The sequence below is a fragment of the Macaca fascicularis genome, chromosome 14 (assembly GCF_037993035.2).
Source record: "Macaca fascicularis isolate 582-1 chromosome 14, T2T-MFA8v1.1".
Taxonomy (NCBI): Eukaryota; Metazoa; Chordata; class Mammalia; order Primates; family Cercopithecidae; genus Macaca; species Macaca fascicularis.
The window spans coordinates 24,020,809-24,039,232 of NC_088388.1; the positions used below are offsets into that span (position 1 = coordinate 24,020,809).

Here is an 18,424-nt window from a genome sequence, read left to right on the forward strand (position 1 = left end):
AAGTCTTTGTAGCTCTTTTATTTAGGAATAAAATGAAAGGCAGGTTTGCCTGTTGCAGTTCCCAGATTGACTTTACCCTTTGGCTTAGTGATTTGGGGGTCCCAAGATGTATTTTCCTTTCACAACCTGAAAACTATTTCAGGCTGTTACAGGTAGTTAGATAGGGATGGGCGGGGCAGGAGAGGGCTCTTCCCCACCTGCTAGAAATGTCAGGTGATGGTTTGACAATTATCAGACTGCCTCTCTAAAAATGAAAATTTGGCAGCCCTCCCAGGGCCAGGCGGAGACCATTTCCTGATGATCCACAGCTATTAACATTAAAGTGTTAATTGAAAGCAGATGCCAGGGAGAAAAAACTTCCTGGGCATGCGCCCTAAGAGACAAAATGGTGAAATATGACCTTCCGGGTACAGTCCGCTGGAAAAAGGGAAGAAAGCCTCGGATGGGCGTGAGTGCAACTTTCTAAATGCAATGCGCAGCGCTCAGTTCCCAAGGGTAAGAAGGGCACTGGGCATTCAGGAAACCCACCCTAGGGGTCTATAGAATCACGGGAAAGAGGCAAACCTATTAAGCTCTAGGATCAAGGTTAAACATTCTCTTTGTCCTTCAGGAGCCCTCTTGAATCTCTTCCAAGTGAGCTTTCCTTTCTTTCCTGTTCTAAAGCCTTTTTTTTTTTTTTTTGGCTCTTGTTGTCCAGGCTAGAGTGCAATGGTGCAATCTTGGCTCACCGCAACCTCTGCCTTCCGTATTCAAGCAGTTTTCCTGCCTCAGTCTCCTGAGTAGCTGGTATCACAAGTATGCGCCACCACGCCGGGCTAATTTTGTATTTTCAGTAGAGATGTGGTTTCTCCATGTTGGTCAGGCTGATCTCAAACTCCAGACCTCAGGTGATCCATCCGCCTCGGCCTCCCAAAGTGCAGGAATTACAGGCGTGAGCCACTGTGCCCGGCCTTAAAACCTTTTTAAATAAACTTCTACTCTTGCTCTGAAACTTCCCTCAGTATCACTTTCTGCTTTATGCCCCTCAGTCAAAGTCTTTCTTCTGAGGAGGCAAGAAGTTGCCGTGTACCCATGCAGATTCACCGCTGGTAACTCGGGGTAACTCAGATACCTACCACCAGTAACAAGGCCATGATGGGAAAGGGGAGTTGGACATGCCTCGTTATAGTCTCCTGTTTTTTGTAATTCAGGCACAGATGACCAGTATTAACATTAAAATAGATGTAAAGACTGATAAAGTAGACTCTTTGAAGCAATAAGACACCAAATTTTAGCCTGACTCTAGTGTAGCATCACATGGCAGATAGCAGGCCCTGACAGAAATTGAAGTATTTTACCCCAAATTATATTTTTTTCTGACATATATTGAAATGGCCTGGCAAAGCTGTCTCTTGTGAGAAAAATCTACATTCTACAGAGAATCCCCATTAGCTCATTAGTTTCTTTTCCCTGATCCGGGAGAGAATCAACTCTGATAAGAAACATTGACAATCTATTTTTTCTGAAGCTAGCTGCCTGGAGGCTTCCTCTGCATAATAGGAATCTTGGTTTCTGCAACCCCTTATCTTAACCCAAACATTCCCCTCTATTAGTTCTCTGTCTTTGGACAATACCTCACCTCTTTCAACCAATTGCCAATCAAAAAATCTTTGAATCTCTCTGTGAGCTGGAAACACCCCTCACATCGAGTTGTCCTTCCTTTCCAGACTGAACCAATGTACATTTTACACGTATTGATTGATTGATGTCTTTTTTTTTTTTTTTGAGACGGAGTCTTGCTCTGTCACCCAGGCTGGAGTGCAGTGGCACGATCTCGGCTCACTGCAAGCTCCCACTCCCGGGTTCACGCCATTCTCCTGCCTCAGCCTCCCGAGTAGCTGGGACTACAGGTGCCCGACACCACGCCTGGCTAATTTTTTGTATTTTTAGTAGAGATGGGGTTTCGCTGTGTTAGCCTGGATGGTCTTGGTCTCCTGACCTCGCAATCCACCCGCCTCGGCCTCCCGAGGTGCTGGGATTACAGGCATGAGCCACTGTGCCCAGCCTGATTGATATCTTATGTCTCCCTAAAATTTATAAAACCAAGCTGTAGTCTAACCACCTTGGGTACATGTTCTCAGAATCTCTTAAAGGCTGGTCACTCATATTTGGCTCATAAGAAATCTTTTTTTTTTTTTTTTTTGAGACCGAGTCTTGTTCTGTTGCCCAGGCTGGAGTGCAAGTAGGGTGATCTCAGCTCATTTCAACCTCTGCCACCCAGGTTCAGGCGATTCTCCTGCCTCAGCCTCCGGAGTAGCTGGGACTACAGGTCTGTGCCACCACGCCCAGCTAATTTTTGTATTTTTGGTAGAGACAGGGTTTCACTATGTTGGCCAGGATGGTCTCAATCTCTTGACCTCGTGATCCTTCTGCCTTGGCCTCCCAAAGTCCTGAGATTACAGGCATCAGCCACAGTGCCCGGTCTAAATCTCTTCAAATACTTTACAGAGTTTGACTCTTTTCATTGATACCATATACCTGAAAGAACTTACGACAAGACATTACTCTTCCAATTTCTTTTGGGCAGTGTCAACTGTGAACTCCTAAGGCTTTCCTTCCTCTGGTTCCTTTGTCCCAGGCCCCACTGACAATCTCCCGGCTACTATGTTGCAGCCACAAGATAAGCATGTTTTAACTCTTTGTTAAATAAATGAATAAATTAAAGGATGAGGTGAATATTAGGAGATAGATGAGACTGAGGGAGTACGTGCAGCAAGTATATTTTCATCAGCATAAATCAGATGTTCAATAAAAGTAAATCTTATTTTCTCTTGCTGCTCTCTTCTAATTAGAATTCTCTCCTCAGATAATGTCAAGAGTTTAAAGTTGTCAATTAAAAGATAATGCCATCTCTTGACTTAAAAGAGTCTCCTTTGTTTATTTGCTTAGTTTTAAGGGTTTTTTCCTCCCATTTCCTCCCTATTTTCTTCCATTTGAGTAGATGATTCTTACAAGGAGAATATCCAGAAACTATCAATTGGCTACCTTGATCTGATCCTCTTCATGAAGAAGCTTGAACTTCTCCCTGCTTCACAGATGGGTTATGAGATAGTCCTGAGAAGCTGCGTTCTAAGAAGCATTATGACCTGTCTTATTAGAAACAACATGACATCACTTTTAACACATTCTTTTGGTCACAAGGAGAGGGAATTACACACCACCTGGTTTTGGATGCATGCTTGAGGTAAGGCTTAACATTAAGGCCCAAACTTATGTGGAACTGTAGCATAATAAATATATTTGGTCTTTGTTGCTGGTTCCTCGTACAGAGTTTTGAAAACTCTACTACGAATGTCCTGAATGATAGGAATGTCCGTTGTTATTCATGTGGTGGCGTACTTAATGACGCTTTATTTTATGCTAATGAATTGCCTTAAGATGGGGTCCCTAGATAGCATCAGGATAGGGGTGGTCACCAGAAACAGGAAGAAATCAAAGCATTGGAACATTAAGTTCCACCCATATACTTTAGAGAAGAATGTAGGGGGAGGAGTTGAAGATTAAGCTCTATAAAAAAAAAATGTGTAAACAATGAGCACTGATGAGCTTCCAGGTTGGTGAACACATTCATGTAAACGGGAGGGAGGAGAGTCATTCATACCCTAACTCAACAAAGAGGCTCCTGGGCTCAGGACACCTCCAGACCTTGCCCTATGTATCTCTTAATCTGGCTATTTATGGGTATTTTTTATTGTATTCTTTCTAATAAACTGGTAGACATGAGTAGTGTTTCCCTGAGTTCTATGAGCAATTGTAGTAAATTATCGAGCCTGAGGGAGGGTTGTTGGAACCCCCAATTTATTGCCAGTTGGTCAGAAATAAGGAAGATGTGAACTTGTAATTGGAATCTGAAATTACAGGAGTCTTGTGAGACTGAGCCCTTAATTTGTGGGATCTAATGATAACTCTAGGTAGAGAGTATCGAAATTAAATTGAATTATAGGACACTCCGCTGGTATCAGAAAATTGGTCAGTGTTGGGAAAAAAGCAATGTACATCTGATGTCAGAAGTAGAGAGTGTAGAAAAAAATAACCTTTGTTTTTTGAGCTGTCTTGGTATCTGGTGAACTTCAGAAGTCCTTGATTAGACTAATTACAAATTTCTCTCACTACTCTGCTTCCACACATAAGGTCTTCAAACCAAATAACCCTCCTTATCAAGAAGACTAGGCAGTTTCTACCGAGCAATGTGTTTCAGTTCCCCACTAGCCTGCAGAATTATTTAAACAAGCCAATCACATCCTCCTGAAGGAACTGAAATCACATCATCTTCTTGATACTACAAAGACTGCCCTTCAAAGCCCCCCAGTTTTCACTCTGTTCCCAAGGGCAACCCCCATGTGGCAGCACATGGCATGTGGTATCCTCCTTCCCCAGGCTGTGAGTTCACATGTCTAATAAATTGCTATTGATTTCATGTGTCTAGTGTTATGTGTTGTATGTTCAGCCATCTCCATAACCAGTAGGTAGAAATCCCAGACTAACCCATAGGGGCTGATTGAGATAGCATTGCAAAATCACACTGCACAGAGCATGTTAGATATAGGAGGAAATATATTGTTACAGTTATCTTTGGAAAATAAAATCCCCATTGATATTATTTTCTCTTCATAATGGGATAGGAGAACCTCTCTAATACACCCTCAATGAATTTAGAGAACATCATGAAAATTATGTTACTTAGCATTAATTCTTATCACTGTCTTTTTCACCAAACTGCTTTGGATGGATAATCTCTATTCCAAAGCACCATTTTTGGCACTGTAGTACCCATCTTGAAAGATGAAGTGTGTGGGATATTTATTTATAATTTATGTATTTATTTTTATTTTTTATTTTGAGACAGAGTCTCACTCTGTTGCCCAGGCTAGAGTACAGTGGCACGATATCGGCTCACTGCAACCTCTGCCTACTGTTCAAGCAATTCTCTTCCTCAGCCTCCCGAGTGGCTGGGATTACAGGCACCCACCACCACACCCGGTTATTTTTTGTATTTTTAGTAGGGATGGGGTTTCACCATCTAGGCCGGGATGGTCTTGAACTCCTGACCTTGTGATCTACCCGCCTCAGCCTCCCAAAGTGCTGGAATTACAGGTTTGAGCCACCACACCGGACCTGTTTATTCTTTATTCTAGGTGTGCTACTCTACTCACCAGACATCTGAAACTACACCCAGATCATCTGGAAGTTAACATGTTCCAGGTGATGTCCCTATGGAAACCAAGGGTTGGTTTTCAGTGGTAAGTTCTCACTTAGCCTTAGTCTGTTTTAATTACAGGTTTTAAAGTCTTCTCTTCTGTGGCATCTTGACCGTTTCAGGGTTTTTTTTTTTAATTTTAATTTTTTAATGATGGAGTCTCTCTCTGTCACTCAGACTGGAGTGTACTGGCACAATCATGGCTCACTGTAGCCTCAAACTCCTGGGATCAAGTCATCTTCCCACCTCAGCCTTCTGAGCATCTAGGACTACAGGTGTGTGTCACTATACCTTGCTAATTAATTAATTTTTTTTTTTTTAAGAGATGGGGCCTTGCTATGTTACCCAGGCTGGTCTTAAACTCCTGTACTCAAGTAGTCCTCATGCCTCAGCCTCCCAAAGTGCTGGAATTATAGGATGAACCACTGCACCCAGCCTATTTGGAGGTGTTAATAAGTGTTCTGTGCTGTTAAATGGGGCATGTTACTGTGGATCAGTTTGGAAGGGAATCATCAGAGACTTAGAGCAAGCATGGGTGTCACTTGTACTGAAAAACTCATGGGTGTCTCGCAGGCAGCTATACGATGAAGGCAACTGCATGCTAAAAAGCTAGTACGGCAACATGTGTGGCTAAAATTATAACCATTGATTAACAACCATGCAACTTTCTGACCATGGCGATGTTAATGGAAAAACAAAACACAATTAGATATTTTAAAGGGATTTATTCTGAGCCAATATGAGTCACCACAGCCAGAAAAAACGAAGTCTCCAAGAGTCCTAAGAAAACGCACCCGAGGTGGTTAGATTACAGTTTGGTTTTATACCTTTCAGGGAAGCAGGAGTAACAGGCAAAGACATAAATCAATACCTGGAAAATATATGCCCATTTGCTCCAGAAAGCTGGGATATCTTGAAGCAAGGGCTTATAGGTTATTGCTTTTAATGGCAAAAACCACAATTACTTTTGTACTAACCAGATATATGTGTGTTATATGTATTATATATGTGTGTATATACTATGTATATATGTATACATGTGTATGTATATATGTGTATATGTGCATGTGTGTATATATGTGTATATCTGTATGTGTATATGTGTGTATATGCATGCATGTGTATATATGTGTGTATATGTATGTATGTGTGTATATATGTATGTGTGTGTATATGTGTGTGTATATATGTATGTATGTGTGTATATATATTTGTGCAGTCCCCTTAAACCCCAAGATCTACTCTCATGTCCTAGATATCCAAGATCATGCCCATTTATATTTCAGCCTCCTACCTCTTTCCAGACTAATTGATTCTCATTTCAATTACTTTGGATATAATTGTTTCTTTATTTTTTTTCACCTATTTTGAAGGCATATACTCTATATCTTATATCTTATTTCTTATAGGTTTTCTTTTCTGCTTTTCAATAGACTTCTCTTTTCTCAGAACTACCTGCCTCATGAAAATCGATTCCATTGACTTTCAAAGCTGTTTCTTGAGAGTCCACATTAGAAATCAAAAACTTAATATATTTCTCATTGCATTAGTGAATTATTCATTTAATTCTTCTTGAGTTTTATCACTGTATCTAGTACATAAATGCTCAATACATATTGCTTATTATAAGTTTATATTTTTATAACTGATAAAGCATCAAACAAGTATTTAAGAATAGAGGCGAAGTATAAACTCAGGCTTATTGGTTGTAAATCCAGCAATCATCTAAACAAACAACCAAAAAACTCTTTAAAAAAAAGGATCAATTTGTCAAAAGTATGCTACATGAGCTAGAGGAAATAGAGAATGGAAGAAAACTCTTCATATGTTTCCTAATGAGATGTTTTGTAAGCATGGAATGAATAAATAAATGTTTCTTAATGTAGAAAAAATACTAAGGATAATGTTCAATGAATAGACATAGACAAGGTAATAGTATAAACATTTTAGATTCACATGACAGAAAGCAAGTCTCAATTACAGATGATCACAGCTAAATAATAGATGCTGGATTTTAAAGTTTTGGTTTAAAAAAAAGTGGCATAAAGATAAATATCAGACTGGGAAATACTACAAGAAAAACTATATAATGGACTTATTAATTAAATGTCTTTACATAATTTTAATATAATTGTATAAATCATTATTGATCTAGCCCAGGATGTTTGATATTGGTCTTGTTGGAAACTGAAAATAAGTCTCCTGGCCGGGCGCGGTGGCTCAAGCCTGTAATCCCAGCACTTTGGGAGGCCGAGGCGGGTGGATCACGAGGTCAGGAGATCGAGACTATCCTGGCTAACATGGTGAAACCCCGTCTCTACTAAAAATACAAAAAACTAGCCGGGCGTGGTGGCGGGCGCCTGTAGTCTCAGCTACTTGGGAGGCTGAGGTGGGAGAATGGCGTGAACCCGGGAGGCGGAGCTTGCAGTGAGCCGAGATCACGCCACTGCACTCCAGCCTGGGAGACACAGCGAGACTCCGTCTCAAAAAAAAAAAAAAAAAAAAAAAAAAGAAAATAAGTCTCCTTCTGGACCATTTTTTTCAGAAGTCTTTGGCTGGACCTGATACCATAGCTATTTCATTTCCAAAAAAAAAAAAAAAAAAAAAAAATAGGAGAGAATACAGTAGTTGTTAGAGAAAAATCACTGTTCTGTAATTGCCCCCAAAATATTTCCAACTGAGGAACACACATATTTACACACACGTGTATTTATACACACACATAAAAGTCGGTGGTTCACACCTATAATCCCAGCACTTTGGGAGGCCAAGGTGGGCGGATCACGAGGTCAGGAGATGGAGACCATCCTGGCTAACATGGCGAAACCCCGTCTCTACTAAAAGTACAAAAAAGAATTAGCCGAGTGTGGTGGCCTACACCTGTAGTCCCAGCTACTGGGGAGGTTGAGGCAATATAATCGCTTGAACCAGGAAGCGGAGGTTGCAGTGAGCTGAGATTGTGCCACTGCACTCCAGCCTGGGCAACAGACCGAGACGCCATCTCAAAAAAAAAAAAAAAAAAAAAAAAAAAAAGGCTTTATTACAGGCACATCAGCTCTTACTCTCGTAAACATGTAATAAATGAAGAACTGGAGAGAGGAACTATAAAAAGAGAAGCAAAGGGGAAAAAGATGAGAGACAGGGCAGAGGAAAAGAGGAAAAGGAGTGGAAAAAAAGTAAAGAGAGATAGAAAAGGATTGAGATTAAATGATGATTTAGGAAAATCTCCTCAAAAAACAAAATCTCAATTTTGGGTATCAGAACTTCCTAAATTACACAATTCATCTATTTACATGAATGTCTCCTCTTCCGTACTAGAATACAAGCTCCTTGGAACCAAGCAGTAGCTTTGCTAGGTTGACTTTTATAACTTCCTTAATGTGTTGTATAGAATGTGTACTCAATAAATTTAATGAGATTGAATAAATAACTGATTATTAATGAATACATTAAAAAAGCAACAGATTAGACACCCGAAATAATGAACTTTCTTAACAGAAATTATTATATATCAGGGATAGTCACACGAGTAAGACCGAGGCTTCTTAGGTGTGTCCTGAATACCTTCTGCAAAATTCTCCAGCTCAAAAAATTACTCCACTGCCTATCAAAAACCCTGTAGTTTTCTATTAGAATTTATTGCCTTGGCCTCAAGGGCTTTTTTGCCTTTAAGTGTTGTCTGTTAAATTACAGATATCTCTGGGATATATAAAATGTGAAGCTGTTATCAGATGAACCTCAGGAGGGATTAGTTGATGGCTGGTTTGGGTGAAGGTATGTGCCCAGGAAGAAAAGGGAGAAAAGGAAAAGACCTAGATTAACGGAAACCTTAATATGTCAGGTGTTTTACATATGCTGTCTCCTTTATCCTAAAACAAATCCACACTGTGCCATAGCTATTATTATGTCAGTTTGTACTGAGAGGAGTCAAGGTTATAGAGGGTAAATCGCTAGCCTGAGATAATTCAGCCAAAAAGGAGCAGAGCTGGAATTTGAACAGAGATTAGACAGATTCCTTCTTTTCTTCAGGTAGTGCCTACTGACAAAGGCCAGGAGAAAATTTTAGGTCCTGCAAAGCAATAATTTTTATTCAGTGTGGGAAATACTGTGGTATTTTCTGGCTTCTTTTTAGTTGCAAATGGCAACTAACCATTTGTATTAGTTCACTAAAACTGCCATAACAAAGTACCCCAAACGGTTACCATCTCACGGTTCGAAAGGCTAGATTTCCAAAATCTAGGTGTGTCAAAGCCATGCTCCCTCTGAAGCCTCTAGGGAAGGATTTTTTCCTGCCTCTTCCAGCTTCCAATGCCCCAGGAGTTCCTTGATTTGTGGCAGCATGACTTCAGTCTCTTCAGGTCTTCTCTCTGTCTGTGTCCGTTTGGTTCTTCACATGGAGTTTCTTTCCCTGTATATCTGTTTTCTCTCCTTATAGGGACACCAGTCACATTAGATTAGGATCAACCCTAATTACATATGACCTAATTTTAGCCAGATAACATCAGCAAAGAACCTGTGTCCAAATAAGGTCACATTCACAGGTACGGAGCTTAGGATTTCAACGCAGCTTCTTAGGGGACGCAGTTCAACCCATACATAATTTATATCACTTGATTTATTCTGGAAATATAATATATAAAAACATACTTTCACCAAATGGATCATTTCAAAGAAAGGAAGAGAAAGGATGAAATCAAATAGAAAGAAGGGTTGGCGTTTGTTTCTCTTAAAAATGTTATTAGATGTTTTTGTTGGAAGCACGGGCCTCATGCATTTGCATTCACTCTAAACAAAAAGTTCCAGAGGGATTAGTGACTCTGAAAAGCTTGGCTCTGTGTACTATATGAATAAAATGTTGAGCAAGTGCTTCTTGGCTGTATTTCCAAGCAAAGCTACTCAATATATTATCATTTTGGAGATGAGACTGCTTCAAATGAGATTACCTCTGCATTGAATCTCGGTTGCTCTTGGAGGTGATTTATGCTTTCAAATGACCAACATATTTGAAAGACCCTCTAGAGTGATTGACTTTCTATTGCACACGTGCTGTTTTCTTATTTGTAGTAAGCAAAGACTTTAATGATCACAGCTGGAGCAAAAGCACTTTCAGTCTTAGGAGGACCTCAGACTCTTTGAAATTTATTTTTCGGAGTTTAGTTCATTTTTTTGTTTGTTCCTGCATTTGTGGCGTAGAGGTTTCAAAGGCTCTGCCAATCCTGGCTTTATTCTTTTAGGGGCAAATAATTTACACTTGATATCTTTGGGGTATAAATTTGAGGGAATAAGCAATACAGGAGCTATTTGCCAAGTGTTCCTTTTCATAAGTAATCGGTCACAGCAATGGAGCAGTTTCAAAGAGATCTCTCTGTAGGTTCAGCAAGCTGTCCCCATTCTGCCACACCTTTCTCTGCGTCAGTGTTTATTTCTACAGCTGACGCTGGAGAAGACTCTGGAAGGTCTGTCTCCTAACTGAAATATACTCTTGGTATTTCCTTGCAGAATGCCTTGCGTTACTACCTCTTTTAACAGAGCCTTTCTGTGAGCAAATGGCATCTACTTCCATAGAAGTGTCTGTAAAGTGGGGAATTAATGTGGCTTGTCAGCACGTCTTGGGGTCAGAAGATTAAAGTGAGTTCTTCCAAAGATTATTAGAATTCCATCTCTAATACTGCCTGTTATGAAGGGCAAATGAGCGCCTTGAAAGGGATAGTAAATGAATTCACACAGAAACCTAAACACACACACACACACACGTACACACACACTCTTAGCACTGTCTAGTACTTAACTTTGATTTAATTCATGTTCTTTTTCTCCTTTTAATTGCATCACTCCATTCAAGAGGTACAAACAGAGGCAAGGCACATTCCAGGCACTCATGAAGCTCACAATGCAAAACAAGAAATATGGCAGACAGGTACATGTCTTTAAAGGAGATAGGGCACTGACCAAGAAGTCTTCGTCATTTCCCTCAGCTAGACTAAACTTTAATCAGGCTTCTTTTTCACTCTAGGCCTCTGAACTTGCCCTCATCCTGGTCCTTACAGAATCCAGATGGCCTAATCACAGAGATCTCTTCTCTCCCTTTTATTAGAGCATTTACTTTAGAAAACTTGTAACTCTAAACTCTTTTTCTGCTCTTTTATGATGTAAATCTTTAAATACTGTTTTTGCGGCCAGGTGCAGTGGCTCATGCCTGTAATCCCAGCACTTTGGGAGGCCAAGGCAGGTGGATCACAAGGTCAAGAGATGGAGACCATCCTGGCCAACGTGGTGAAAACCCGTCTCTAAAAATACAAAAATTAGCTGGGCTTGGTGGCGCATGCTTGTAGTCCCAGCTACTCGGGAGGCTGAGGCAGGACAATTGCTTGAGCCCAGGAGACAGAGGTTGCAGTGAGCCAAGACTATACCACAGTACTCCAGGCTGGTGACAGAGTGAGACTCTGTGTCAAATTAAAAAAAAAAAAAAAAAGTGTTTTTCCTAGTTTTACAACCCAAAATTATCTTTCTCAAGGACCTGGGAGCCACCCTTTGAAATGTAATCATTAAGGAAGATGCAACCCCTTTCTCCCCTGTCTGTGGGAAGGTAGGAGCTTAACTTAGGTGGGTACTTTGCTCCAAGTTGTAAAATTACCTCCTGTCATGAGGATAGAAGAAAGTTCACTTTTTCTCTGGGTAAGGCCAATTAACAAACACAGGTTACCTGGGATTTAAGGACCCCCTCACCAAACAACATCTCAGATCTTAAAAACTCACCTGCCCTTTCTTTGAGCAGAGTAGAGTTCAGACTACATTCAGGTTTCTCCCCTCTATTGCACTAGTTTTCAATTATATTCTTTCTTCCTGTTTAATTTTTTCCAGTGCAATTTTTGCTTTCACAGAACTAAGATACATATTCTGGAAAGTTCCACATCAGAATAATATACCTCTTCTTGGGAAAGTCATGGAAGGTTTCAAAACACTGGGAAAACATAAGCCAAATCTTTGGATTTTAATGAGTAGTATTTTCGAAAGGAAAACTAAGACAAAAAATAAGCAAATATGAGAAGTAAAATTTACCAGCTGGTCAAAAATCAACTTGACACGTGATTTTCACCCAATTATTAAAACTGAATTTTGAGTTGCTAGTCATTCACAATGGTTGGATGCATGATGACTGTGACTACTAGAATTCCACAAGTGCAAGGCTCTCAGGCTGTCCTGCTTTTCTCATGATTCTCTGTACCTCTCAGTCTGACCATCTCTTTATTTATTTGCCCTTTAGTCTTTCTTCTGTCTCTCCCCTATCTTTATCTCTCTACATCTAGTCTCTTCCTTTGTACCCCTCAGCCTTTCTTTCCACCCCATTTTCTCTTCTTGCAAAAAATGGAAACTGAAACAGAGAGAGGAAGCTAAACTCACAGGCAACTCTCAGTCGCTGCTCTTTAAAAAGGGTGAAAAGTACAGAGCAGAGAAACCAGAGGCCTTGGGACACTGAGGGTCAGAATAAAGTAGAGATAAAAAAAAAAAGATAGCAATTTCAAATTAAGATAATTCAAAAGGTGTGTAAAAGGATATTATTTTAATGTTGTCAATAGAATATAGGAAAACCACACAGAATAGTGCAATACCACTGAACTGCTATTCCAAGAGCAGAAGGCTAACCCTGTTTTTGAAGAATAAGGAGAGGAAGAAGTTTTTGGAGCATGTAGATGAAAAGCTGTATGGAAAATCACCCAAGAAGAGCCATGGCTTTTGGTTTGTGGATGGGGTCAGTCATAGCTACTACATTGGAAAAAATATTTCAGCCTGTTGATCCTCCTTTCTTTCATTTTCTTGCTCGTATTTCCCATTGGCCTAACTCTTCTGAAAGACAGAAGTCAAGAGAGTCCATCAGTGCCATCCCTTCAGGTCAGTCTTGAGGCAGAGAGGGGAATGGAGAAGGGAAACTTCTTGGTTTAGAGGAAGATCAAGGAGTTGAAAACCCAGAGAGGGTGGGGGACACTAAGGAGCTGAGAAAAAGAAGATAAAGGACAGAAAGAAAGAAAACTGGAGTATGGAGGTAAGAGAAGCAGAAGGGCAGAGGTTTCTGAATGCGGAATTCTGACTCTCTGCAGTCCTCCTAGAATCTGTTAAAGCATTAAATAAAAATTCCCATAAACATTATAAATAGAAGCAATGAAGAAATAAGCCTTTAGGGAAATCAGTTTCTTTGGTGAATTTGGCAAATTGTCATTGACAAATGATCTTTTGGCAAGTGGAATAGGCTTTCAATAAATTGATTTTCCTCAATTGGACTGCTTCCAAGAAAAGTTGTTTAATTAGAGAAGTTTGAAGAACATTAGGTTTGGTTTGGCTGAATATGTAGTATCTGATAGGAAATGTTGGTGTATTGTAGAGATTGGAGCTCATATCAGTCAAGAGGCTATCAACCTCTAAGTGTCTAACCCACTCACAGCCTCACCATCATGATAAGAGCTGATTGACCCAAAGATAACTGTAGACTTAATGTAATTTAATTAATAATAATAGTTAACATATATTGAGTATGTACTATATGCCAGGTACTAAACTAAATGCCGTACACAGATTTCCTTTTCACTTAACTATCATAATAACCTGTGTTGGTTATTGTCAATTGGCCTCCTTCTATCCCAGATTCATCCTCTACCTTGTTCTGTTGCCCACATGATTGACTTCTTCAGATTTCATCCCTTGCCCTGACATTTGATTGGGTTTGATTGATGAGAAACACTCACAAGACAGGGGAGAATGAGAGAAGGGTTCAGATAGGCAAGCTTACCTGTGTGTATCCTGCTCCCTCCTGACCTCACTACCAAAATTTCTGGCAGTGGCTGAGTCAATTCTTGTGATGTGACCCTTTTTCCAAACGTTCAAACTTTCAACCCAACTCTGGTAACAACATCCCTTTTAAGCCAAAATGGGCAATGCGGTGGTAAATGAAGACTTGTCACTATCTTTAGTCTCTGGGTACTTGATTATTCTTTATTGCTGCCATTAACCTTGAATACATCTTCTGTAAATAGGCACTTTATTAACTTTTTTTAGTGTGAAATTTACTTCCTGCCAAGAGCATAAGAGATACCATAACTCAATAAGAAAGACATCATACAGGTCTTATTTTACTTTTATTATTATTATTATTATTATTATTATTATTTTGAGATGGAGTCTCATTCTTGTCACCCGGGCTGGAGTGCAATGGTGTGATCTCAGCTCACTGCAACCTCTGTCCCCCAGGTTCAAGCAATTCTCTTTCCTCAGCCTCCTGAGTAGCTGGGATTACAGGTGCCCACCACCACACCTGGCTAATTTTTGTATTTTTAAGTAGAGATGGGGTTTTACCATGTTGGCCAGGCTAGTCTTGAACTCCTGGCCTCAGGTGATCAGCCCACGTTGGCCTCCCAAAGTGCTGGGATTACAGTCGTGAGCCACTGCATCCAGCCCCAAGCCTTATTTTATATATGAGAAAACTAACCGAGGTATAAGGTAGTTTTTTACAAGACTACACTGCTAGTAAGTGATATGGCTAAAATTCAATGATAAGTAAGCATAAGTGGTCTCCAGAATCTTCTATAATAATTATTACCCCATATTTTTTCTCAATAACTGGGTTTTGAAGTATGAGGTTCACCACTATTCTACATAGATCTCAACTGTCAAAATCTGAACTCTCTGATATGGTAGCCACCAGCCACATGTGTCTACTCAGTAATGGAAAAGTAACTAGAGCCACATGTTGAAATGATAATGTTTTAGATGTAATTTAGATATAATATTATATCTATTTTTTCTTCCTTTTAAGAGAATGTGGCTATTAAGTTTTCAAAATTACACATGTGGCTTGCATTGTATTTCCATTAGGTAATTGTAAAGGTCACCCACTGGTCTTTGGGATGGGTTGGCATAAGGAGCTCTCTCAGGATGAATAGTCCAAAGTGGCAGAAATTTGCTCAGCTAGATCGTATCTCAGAGGGTTTTATGTGCCCGACATACAAAACAGCAGAATTCAGAGGCATTAGGTAAAAGTCAAAAGACACACAGAGGGAAGATAGAAAGCAGGTATGAGAGGAGCAGTTGTGATTTACCAGACCCATGAACAAGCATAAACCCATGCAGTAGAGAGAATACAGGCAACTTAGCTGATGGAGTAGAAACAGACGTGGAGAGGAGTTAGTTCCAAAATGGTTAAATAGTGTTGTAATGAAGCACTGAAGAACTTCTTGTTATCCATAAGAGAAAACAAATGTCTTATTAAAATAATCAATTGCATTGTTCACAAAAGCATATTCTGGTTGTCTATAAAGGATGCCCTTTCATGAAGTCAACACTTTGTCATATATTACTTCCAATATATCCTCATGTTGGAACCGAACTGTCGATTCCTTCCTGGGCAGGGGTCGCCGCGAAGGATCACCGACACGAGATTCACAGCAGAGTTATTTATTACTAGCGCGCTAGGGTCCCAAGTTCTAAGTTGGCCCTGGGACCCCGACTGCTTGTTACAGGCTGTTTATATAGGCAAATACAAGTTCAAACACAGCTTAGGGCGCGAAATTCAAACAAAGCTTTAGGCGCGTGGTAATTGGGTCTGTTTATGGCCTGAGCAAGGTGTCTTATGCTAATTGGTTAGAGCAGGACCTTATGAGGTTTTTTTCTTGGAGTTGCTGATTCCGGGAACTTCGAGGCAGGGTGGGACCCCCGGAATTGGCAGGGTGGGACCCCATGAGGTTGTTTCCCGGAATTGGCAGGGTGGGACCCTATCAGGGTGGGACCTTATTGAGGCAGGGTGGGACCCTATCCAGAGCCACCTGGTGTTAATTTTTTCTATATGAGGCCTAGTTTCTAAATTTTATGAGGCCTAGTTTCATTCCCTCCTCTTTTTGTGTCAGAGGCTCAATCTTGAGCCTCTTTTTTTAGTCCTGAGGGTCTGGTATAGTTGGGTCAGAACCATAGCATGTAATCTATTTTTAATAAGGGTGAGTAAGTGGTTGAGTATGCATGGCCTGAAAGTCAGGATGAGCGTGAGCAGGATGAGGGGTCTTAAGATGGTGGAGATTAGGGTGCTAAGCCAAGGGGATTGGTTGTACTAATTTTTAAACTAACTTTGTTGAGATTTTTTCTCTTTTAGTTTTGCCATAGAATCTTTAACTATTTTTGAATGATCTGCATAAAAACAACATTGCTCTTTTAGGGCTGCACAGAGCCCGCCCTTTTTAGAAAGACAATTTCTAGTCCTTGTCGGTTTTGTAATATAATTTCAGACAGAGAAGTCAAGGACTTTTCAAGTTTTGTGATAGATTGTTCTATGGCTTTAAGGTTTTTATTTATGGCTACTTTAAGTTGTTGCAGATGATGGTTACTATGCACTAGGGCTGCTGTCCTGGTCTTAACTCCAGCCGCTACCTTAATTTTTAACATGTCGGCGAGGGTGAGGGAGATTAAGGGCGGGGAAGTGCTTTGAGGAGTTTTTAGTTGGGGCTTCTCCGATATGGAAACCGGGGGCTTCTTAGCTTCTAATAAAACCTGGTCTGGCCTTACTGCAACAGGGGCAGTGTCTGGATTGACTAATAGTCTGATTTGGAGGGGAATTTTAGGCGGGTTGTGCTGGTATAAATAGAGACTTTATATTAATTTTGTTGTTATCTATCTGTTATCAGATTTTGCCGCATCTTTAAACTTGATGTGAACCAGGTTGCAATTTTCTGAATATCGGGTTGTGGTACAGGGCTGGACAAAGGGCATAGTTATATACTAAGGTTTTGTGGCTTATTTTTACTTTTTATTATTAGTAGTTACACAGGACCAGTTTTTGCAATACAAGTGAGTCAGATTTCTACAAGTTTTTTATTGGTTCTGTCTTGCATCCGGGACAGGCATAAAACCTGTTCCGGCTGATGGACATTTTTCTAGCCTGTCTTTTCTATTTTTGTCTATCTTGAGGAGTTCTTAATAGGACTCCTGTGGGACTAGTAAACCGGGGGCCTGTGTCTTTTATTTTTTTTTTGCTATATATTTTTTTTTTTTTTAGGTTGAAATAGAGGTCTGGAAACCAAGTCTTTATAGGAGCATTTTCGGAGGTCTTATTTAAGACCTCTTGATTATTAAAATTAATTGTCAGGTCAGGCTAAATGGCCGGTGGGGGTTAGCGTCAAAAACTACACTAGAGACGGCGCAGGGAAGAAGGGTAAACAATAAGTAAGGAGTTAGATACGAGAGAGTCTTATCTTGAGCGGGTCCGCGGAGCGTTGGAGTTTTCACGTCTTAAGTGGTGTTGATCCGGACGTCTCTGGAGCAGCCTTGGCGTGGGATGCGTGGATCTAAGTGGAGATTCCGTCAACCTTTATGGCTGGAAGGGGTGACTGGTCAGGAGAACAATGTAGGGTTCTTTCCACCGAGGCTCTAGTCCTTGAGTGCGATGCCGTCTAATGTAGACAGAGTTTCTCACCTGGAAGGGGTGACTGGTCTGTGGATGTCTGGGTTGGTACAGTTCTGCCAAGGGGGCCCAGATTTGGGCCTGTACTGCTTGGAGTCCTTGTAGCCGGGCCTGTAGGTTAGTCTTAGGATCGGAGGGGAGAAGGAATTAAGCAAGGTTGACAAAGGGGGAGGTCCTCCGTAGAGGATTTCATATGGAGTGAGCCTAAAACGGTTAGGTGTATTCCGGGCCCTTAACAGAGCTAAGGATAGGAGGCGTCTCCAATCTTTTAAACCAGTCTCTAAGGTCAATTTAATAAGGGTCTCTTTTATTGTTTTATTTATTCTTTTTACCTGTCCTGAGCTCTGGGGTCTATAGGCACAATGTAATTTCCAATTAATCCCCAATATCCTGGCGAGCCCCTGACTTACCTGAGAAACGAAGGCCGGCCCGTTATCTGACCCAATTACCTTGGGAAGTCCGAATCTAGGAAAGATTTCTTTCAAAATTTTCTTGGCTACTATGTGTGCCGTTTCTTGCCGGGTGGGGTAGGCTTCTACCCATCCTGAAAAGGTATCTACAAACACCAGTAGGTACTTATATCCAGCATAGTGAGGTTTTACTTCAGTGAAGTCTATTTCCCAATAGACTCCTGGGCGGTTATCACGAGTTTGTTTCCTTTCTGGCACTCGGGTAGCCCCAGCGTTTACCTGCTGACAGACCTTACAGGCAGATGTCACTTGTTCTACGAGGGTACTTGTCTTTGGGATTAG

General features: G+C 40.6%; 1 protein-coding gene and 1 long non-coding RNA gene across 2 annotated transcripts in view; both read right to left on the minus strand.

Moving 5' to 3' along the window:
• Positions 1 to 9,644, minus strand: part of LOC135967238 (uncharacterized) — a 59,008-nt gene extending 49,364 nt beyond the window's left edge. The window contains exon 1 of the long non-coding RNA XR_010581238.1: positions 9,439 to 9,644. This is a non-coding gene — a long non-coding RNA (uncharacterized lncRNA). The remainder of the gene's footprint in view (positions 1 to 9,438) is intronic.
• A 6,019-nt stretch (positions 9,645 to 15,663) lies between these two features.
• The window catches only part of LOC123568333 (uncharacterized), a 51,329-nt gene continuing 48,568 nt past the window's right edge, over positions 15,664 to 18,424 (minus strand). The window contains exon 4 of the mRNA XM_065528284.2: positions 15,664 to 18,228. The gene's annotated coding sequence lies outside the window, so the exon portion shown is untranslated. The remainder of the gene's footprint in view (positions 18,229 to 18,424) is intronic.